A 7,019-nucleotide genomic window follows, 5' to 3' on the forward strand; every position below is an offset into this window, starting at 1 on the left:
TTTTCTCTCCCATGGTGTGGAGCAGGATCCACCCAGCAGAGACCACAAGTTGATCATGTCACAGTTTTCAGGATCTTTCAGTCCATCCACATTCTGGGATTTGTATGACGGTCAAAGAAATGAAATACAAAAAATCAAATCCCCCCTGAAGTCTGACTTAGATTATTATACTGCCTGGGTGAGTGGGCATTGTGTGACTGACAGGCCCATCAAGATAAATCCTACTTCGGATCAAAAAAAGATTTGGCAAACTGCAGGCTTCATGCTTTGTCATGCTGTGAAAAAAAAAAAAACTTCAAGTAATTTAGAATCAATATGGTACCAGATAAGTATAAAAGGCAAAATTTGAATTTCATTACTTTAAAATGTCAAGAATAGGCTCTGATAGCATAGGTTAGTGTTTTGATTCTCCATCTTAAATCTGAGCCACTACATTTCTTCTAAAACTAACACATTTTTTGAAAATGGCCAAATAAGAGCCTTTCTGTCCTTCTGGCATGATGTAATTCATAAATCTACATTTTATGAATTTTTTGAATCATCTATTAAGGTGAAAGTGGGATAGTTAGGATGAAAAACCTTCTAATTCAGATAGGAGTTTTGTTCCTCATTAAACCTCTGTGATGTAATGGGAGAAACCACTTCACAGGCAGTAAGCAGCTGCATTAACAATTCAGTTCTTGACAGGGAGGAAGGTGATGGACCACGGTTTTTAGAAGGCTTATGTTAGGCCCTGACACAGCTGATAAAAATAGACTAAAAATAATAACATCAATACTCACCCAAGCCACTGACACCTAGGTCACATAGGATTTCATTTCTAGTTTATCAACCTCTCTCATCATATATAAACTTTGAAGTTATATTTGATAGCTAAATATTCTTCATTTCTTAAATAAGCTCTTAAATGTTTCTGGTGTGTGTGTGTGTGTGTGTGTGTGTGTGTGTGTGTGTGTGTTATCAGCTACTGTACATAAAACTTGATCATGAAGCAAGAAATGTGGTACAAGGCAATTTTTTATTATAATTGAAATCTTACTACATTCACCCAGTAATATTTATAACGTATCTTTCCAAGTCAAAATGTTTTGGATTCTTGGCAATTCCTTATTCCACCATTCACCATATGCACATTGATAAACTAATTATACATGTGTTATGATAGTCAAAGTAAGCCATTTTATTTCTTTGGAAGATGGTTTGAGAATTTCTCATAAGGACAAGAAACTCTGGGACTGGAACTTAGAAACAGTTACATAAAGAACAGGGATATTGCCAGGCATGATGGTGCACACCTGTAATCCCAGTGGCTCAGGAGGCTGAGGCAGGAGGATCAGGAGTTCAAAACCAGCCTCAGCAAAGGTGAGGTGCTAAGCAACTCAGTGAGACCCTGTCTCTATGTGAAATACAAAATAGAGCTGGGGATGTGTCTCAGTGGTCGAGTGACCCTGAGTTCAATCCTCAGTACCCGCCCCTCCCCCCCCCCAAAAAAAAGAAGAGTGATGTCCTTTCTGCTGTGTTTCAAAGGCAGGTTAAGGTTTGATTTTAATTTTCCTCTGGAAATCAAACATTGGAATAAGTTACTAGAGTGGGCCAGAAATTGTTTTTCCTATAATTCTATATCAAAATCTCTTGGTTCAGCATTAGGTACCTGAAGTCAAAGAACAAGGGTAATTAGTGGATCCGTCTGGTCTTAGCCTGACATTAAAAACTGGTCCCATCTCCTGGAGTTCTGGGCATTTGGTTTTGTGCTGCTGGGGTTGCTCTGTTTGAAGAGCAAAGATGAAGGCACTGTTTTTCTCAGACTTGATCTGAGACCCATCTATCCAACTGTCTCCATCTGTGTTTCACATACCCTTCACACTTAGCCTCTCCAAGAAGGAACTTTTTTTATTTTTTTTTAAGTACTGGGGATTGGGGGATAGTAGGGGATAGGAAAGGTAGCAGAATACAACAATTACTAATAGGGCATTATGTAAAATTGTGGATGTGTAACCGACGTGATTCGGCAATCTGCATTTGGGGTAAAATTGGGGGTTCATAACCCACTTCAATCTAATGTATGAAATATGATATGTCAAGAGCTTTGTAATGCTGTGAACAACCAATAAAAAAAAAATTTTTTTTTAAAGTACTGGGGATTGAATGCAGGTGCACTGAGCTATATGCCCAGTCCTTTTAATTTTATTTTGAGGCAGGATCTTACTACATTGCTCAGGCTGGCCTCAAACTTTCAATCCTCCTGCCTCAACCTCTAGAGTAGTTGGGATTGCAAGTGTGCACCCCTGTACCTGGCTCCATGAAAGAACTTTCTATCAACCCACAGCCTCCAAGGTCAGAGAGCCTCCAATGAATTCACTCCTTTCGTTTCTACTAATGTAAGACAACTTACTTATTTTTCTCCCAAGAATTTCTTGAGAACACTTTAGCACTAATCTAAGTCCTAGATGGAGATTTAAAAATATAATGCTCCAACACAGAGAATGGACCCCTTTACTTGAGTTGCAGTATGTTTCACAGACTTATATGCTAATGCTTTGTTTCTTGGTATATATGATTTTTCATGAGACTTTGGCCCCCAGGCTTGTATTTTTGTGTCCCAAGAATTATTGAGTCAACATTCATTGCACAGTAAGATAACTATGGAAAGACAACTATTTTTCTTGGGCGGGGAACACTAGGTTAAGTCATTTATTGCCACTCATCCTCATCCCAAGTAATACTGCTTAAATTATTGAGATTTGGCAATAGATCACATGCAATATTTAGAAACTATGCCAATAGATCCAAAATTGTACAACCAGCCCCAGGGAATAAATTTTTTAAAAAACTGTCTATGATTTTGTTTATCACAATTTTAAATAATCAGCTTATGGGTCAATTCTGTAGCCATCTTTGAGGTAGATGCCCGATGGAGACATACAGACTTCAAGTAAACAGAAGTATCTTTTTCTTTTGGAATCTTCAAATGTTAGTGCTGTAATGTAAACTTGGCTCCTCTGAGGTCATTTCTATTTGTAGTTGCTGTTTAAAGCAGTGTTTTAAGAAAGTTTAAGAGTCTGAAAGGATATTGGAAGACTAGCCTTTTAAACAAAGAATGTCAAAAGGTGGTAAAATGGCATGATTAGCAACAAATTTTAATCAATATTACATCAATCAACTAAATGGTAGAGTGAAGTTCAGAAATATGATTATGATACCAAATATATATAAATATAAATATACATATGTTTATATATAAATTTTGTGGTATTAGCTACAACCTGATCTCTTCTTTCTAGAAACTCAAAACTTAGCTAACTAGAACTTAGAAGTCAATGGTCAAGAATTATTAAGCCGGGCAAGGTGGCACACGCCTGTAATCCCAGCCACTTGGGAAGCTGAGGCAGAAGGATCACGAGTTCCAAGCCAGCTTCAGCAAAAGTGAGGCACTAAGCAACTCAGTGAGATTCTGTCTCTAAATTAAATTTTAAAAAATAGGGCTTTGGATGTGGCTCAGTGATTGAGTGTCCCTGAGTTCAATCCCCGGTACCTCAAAAAAATAATTATCGAACGATCCCAAGGACTTATCAATTTCTTTTTTTCTATGTTCTTGGATACATATGAAGCTGTCTTGTTTTAATAGAAAAAGTGAGAAGATTAGAAAGTTTTGTGGAGTGTTCCTGAGAAGAGGCCACAGAGCTGGGTGAACAGTGGGTGCACTGAAATCAGAAAGAGACAAGAGTGGCCACCCTGGGGATGGTGTTGCTTACTAGGACACAGCCACCTCTCAGAAGGGACAAAAGTACAGTGTTGTTCTAGGAAGTAAGTTGGATCCGGTATCATAACAGCTTGCCCTTCCTTACTCGTCCCGTGGATTCGCAGCCATTTAGTTTATACTGGTGTTTGCTGATGTACTCTTTATGGGGAGTGGAGGCACATTCACTGTTCCCCAAATCTGACCAACAATAAATCTCAACAACCCTTATGAAATGGGGGTTGCCAGATTTCTCCTCTGGCCACAGTATTCATTCTGCCTAAGGTCAGCCTCTCGGAGGTTGCATGTCTTATCAGCGTTCCTGTTGATATTTAACACCCCGTTAATTTGGAGAGACGTGTTTGTTATTTTGTGCTCTTTGTTTGGTGTGCTCAAAACGGGTGTGTAGAGATGTTTCTTGTGGCTTTTTGCAATTGGAAGTGACATCTCTTTTATGTGATGCCCTGAACAGCGTTTAGATGGAACTGATTCATTTTGGGGTGGCCGGGACTATGAATATCCCCAAACCGGACATTAGGTAAAGTGACTGACCCCACGAGGAAACAAAAACTAAACTTTAAAAAACACTGTTCTACAGTTTGAATCTTGCATGTCCCTTGAAGGTCAATCTGTGTTAAAGACTTGTACTCATCTTGGTGCTACTGAGAAACTGTGGAAACATTGAGAGGTGAGGCCTAGTGGGAAGTCTTTTAAGTCACTGGGTATGTCCTCCAAGAGGACTGTGAGACCCCAGTCCCTTTCTCTCTGTATTTTTTTTTCCTGACTCTGAAGTAAGCAGTTTTGCTCCACCATTTGTTTCTGCCATGACATGCTGCCTTTCTAAAGCCAAAGCATCAGGGCCAGTCCTGTGTGGATTGGAACCTCCAAAACCATGAGCCAACATAAACCTTTTCTCTTTGCAAATTGATTTTCTTGGGTATTTTATTATAGCAATGGGAAGCTGACTAACACACACTATAGAAGAATATCAGGGCTGGGGATGTGGCTCAAGCGGTAGCGCGCTCTCCTGGCGTGCGTGCGGCCCGGGTTCGATCCTCAGCACCACATACCAACAAAGATGTTGTGTCCACCGATAACTAAAAATAAATAAATAAATATTAAAATTCTCTCTCTCTCTCTCTCTCTCTCTCTCTCTCTCTCTTTAAAAAAAAAAAAGAAGAATATCAGTTTTCCTTTGGACTTTGCCTTTGTCTTTTGTAAGAAATTTATTGTTCTTTGAATCTCATTGTTTATTTTTTGTTTTGATGCCAGGGATTGAACCCAGTGGCACTTAACCACTGAACCACATCCCCAGACATATATATATTTCTTTTATTTGGGGACAGGGTCTTGCTAAGTTGCTTAAATCATCACTAAGTTGCTGAGGCTGACCTTGAACTTGCAATTCTCTTGCCTCAGCCTCCCAAGTTGCTAGGATTATAGGCATGCCCCACCACACCCAGTTGAATCTTAATTTTTTTAAAGAATTTTAGTTTTCAGAGATGAACTTTGCATTTTCTCTTATTTCTTACTCTCTTCTCCATGTGCTTTTCTCTTTCACCGATGGTGCCTGCTAAGTGTCTTGGTAACTATCTTTGCAACTTCTACATTCAAACAACAGAATAGAGGAAATATTCTACATTTACAACTAATTTTAAATGCTTTATAAATGCACAACAACAACATTTATCATTCTTTATTATTCACTCTTAAGATAATGTTCAAAAGTAATATCAATTTCACCTGAGTTACTTTTCATTTGCTAATGCTTGAGATAATGATAAATTAGGAAGTATCTCACCATCAAAGATAAAAAAAAATTAGCTTCCTCTTTCATTCTTTCTTTCTCTCAGTTATTTTCTGCTAAGATGTGCTAGCCCTGTTTCTCTAATGTATCCTTGAAGGGAAAAACAAATCACTTCTTTGGATATTATAGATTAGAGCAGTGGTCCATAAAGACTGGTGTCTGAGGGCACTCTAACTTATTAAATCAAACTGTGGATGTTGAAATATAAAAGAGAAAATGTGTCTATCTTTCAAAGACAATCTTCAGAGATAAAAGGGAAAAACTAATATCTAGGTTATAACAAAACTGATCTTCCTTTTGAAATCTTCCACACAAATATCCTCTACCTGGAGATTTTTTGCTGAGCTAAATATAACATCTGGTTTGTTGGAGAAGATTTAGTACAAATAAGTGTTAGTGTTCATCAGAAGAGAGAGGGAGAGATCTGCCCAGAAACCATAGATTTAGAGGCTGTTATGACTCATACATTTCTGCCTTGACAAATTCCTGTTTTAATGTCAGACATTTGGTGATTAATTTCAGGCTTGTCATTTTCTATATTTGCATAAAGTCCAGCCAGGCTGGCTATGCAAATGCTGTTCTGTTAATTAGATTTGACTGTATTGCCTACACTGGGTATAGAAATTATATTTACAATAAATATTTCCAATAGAAATTAGTATGTGCAAATATTACTACAGAAATGAAAATCCTACGAGGACATAGATTCTTTCCTCTGTTTCCCAACACAGAATCAAGAGAATGGCTAATGTCTAGATTATTGGTGGGTACAGATAGAAGCACATTTTTAGAGGCTGGAATCTAAAATATTATATTTTTGTCTCAAAGGATTTCAAATCACATAGATGAATGTCTTAGAAGAGATAAATTGTCTATGTCCTGGTGTTCCCTATTGCTCATTTATAAGCTTGGAGCCTTTTAGGTTGATGTAGCCATCATGATAATCCTTAGGGGGAAATTGGGAACACAGAAACTATTAGAAATTAAAAGTTGTCTGCATTGTGGCTTTGAACCATATTTTTTAAAATAAAATAATTCATATTTTGAGTTCGGAATCTGTACTTGTTTTCTATCACTGCGTAACAACTTACCACAAGCTTAATAGCTTAAAATAATGAGTAGGTGTTGACTCCCAGTTCTGTGGGTCGGAAGCTCAGGCAGGCTTGGCTGGGTGCTCTGTTCAGGGTACCACAGGACTGCAGTCGAGGAGTCAGCTGGCCTGGGCTCTTCTCTAGAGGCTTGGAGGGAAGTATCTGACTTGCCTGATTGTGGGCATATGTGAGCTCTATGCAGTTGTTAGACTGAGGCTCTGCTTCCAGCTATTGTCAAGGTTTGCTCTCATTCCAGAGGGCACCTGCATTCCTTGGCTTCTGATGCCATCCATCTTCAAAGCCAGCCATGGTAGATAGAATCCCTCCAGGGCATCGCATCACCCTGACATCAGTTTTTGTTTTCCTCCTCTGTCTTTTAAAGGGC

This window comes from Spermophilus citellus, assembly GCF_964194105.1.
Source record: "Spermophilus citellus genome assembly, chromosome: 12".
Taxonomy (NCBI): Eukaryota; Metazoa; Chordata; class Mammalia; order Rodentia; family Sciuridae; genus Spermophilus; species Spermophilus citellus.